Source organism: Dipodomys ordii, unplaced genomic scaffold (genome assembly GCF_000151885.1).
Source record: "Dipodomys ordii isolate 6190 unplaced genomic scaffold, Dord_2.0 Scaffold1437, whole genome shotgun sequence".
Classification (NCBI taxonomy): Eukaryota; Metazoa; Chordata; class Mammalia; order Rodentia; family Heteromyidae; genus Dipodomys; species Dipodomys ordii.
Window position 1 is genome coordinate 1 of NW_012268653.1, and position 1,248 is coordinate 1,248.

Genomic DNA, 1,248 nt, shown 5'->3' on the forward strand with positions numbered 1-1,248 from the left:
GGCTCAAGTGGTAGAGTGCTAGCCTTGAGCTGAAGAGCTAAGGGACAGTGCCCAGACCCAGAGTTCAGGCCCTACGACCGGAACCCCCCAAAAAATTCATATGAAAGATGTAAGCAAGAAGTCTTCTATAAGTGGGAGGATTCTAAACTGTAAATCTGCTACCCACGACTTGAGAAATATGCAATTTAACCTGTAACTGTATTAAGATTTTGATTTTATTCTACAAGCTGTTGAGTGTGAATATTACTAAACCTTCCCTTTCCATTTATGCTTCTGAGAATGAAGGAAGGGACCCAGGCTTAAAGTAACTGAAATATCCTCCACATGGTTTGGTATGAACACTGGCAAAGTATAAGCCCTTGTTCTTTCAAGTCCAAAGAGAAGATAAAAAATCTCTGATTTGAAATCAAAATCGATTTCTGTTCTACTGGCCATGGTTTGACTATTAACATAAATCTTCATTGGAGGATTTCCCAGGATGTTTGCAGATGGCGGTTCTTGTCATTTTAATGTTTTGGAAAGACCCAAGGATGTGAACTTTCACATCAGCCCAAACTATCCATGTCCGTGTTATATTCTCGATGATGAATTTTGGTTTCTTTCTTCCTTTGCTAGTAATTCCTCCTACTGCCCTTGACAAATCATCTCCTTTAAGGGCGTACCATCTTACATTTCAAAAGTCTCTAGAAAGTGATCATCCAGCCTGATGAGAGCAACTGCGCCCTCTTCCTGAAAGCCTTCACAAAATCAGCTGCTTTTGTCAGAGCACTAAATCCTTGGTTTCCTCACAGGTTCTGATTTCTACATTCCTTGATTTCAAGTGAAAGCATATCTAAACTCCCAAATGTTTTACAATAGGAGTAATTATCTCCATTCAGTTTTAAGAGTGTGTATCTATTAGCAGGGACTGAAACTGTCTGTCTTTCTTCTTTCCCATTCAGGAATCTATCCCAAGCAAGGGGAGGAAAATCTCGCCTCCGGCTGACTAGGCCTCCTCCTTGTCAATGCAGTTGATCCTCTGTCCTCTCCTGCGGAATATAGTAGCTACTAAGCATGTAGGCCAGCCACCCACAGGGGTGATCTGGGTAAAGACATCCTAGGCCCCAGTGTCCTGTATCTTCATCTATGCCATCTCCACTGAGAAATCTTTATTTTTAAATTTATAAACTTTCTCAGATAAATTTATTTATTGGCATACTTTAAATTATATACGGTAAAGGGTTTCATCACAACATTTTTTTTTTTTTT

At 39.9% G+C, this 1,248-nt stretch overlaps 1 pseudogene; it reads right to left on the reverse strand.

The window, feature by feature from the left end:
• Nucleotides 1–246: 246 nt before the first annotated feature.
• Nucleotides 247–1,028, reverse strand: LOC106001969 (annotated as a pseudogene).
• Nucleotides 1,029–1,248: the final 220 nt, after the last annotated feature.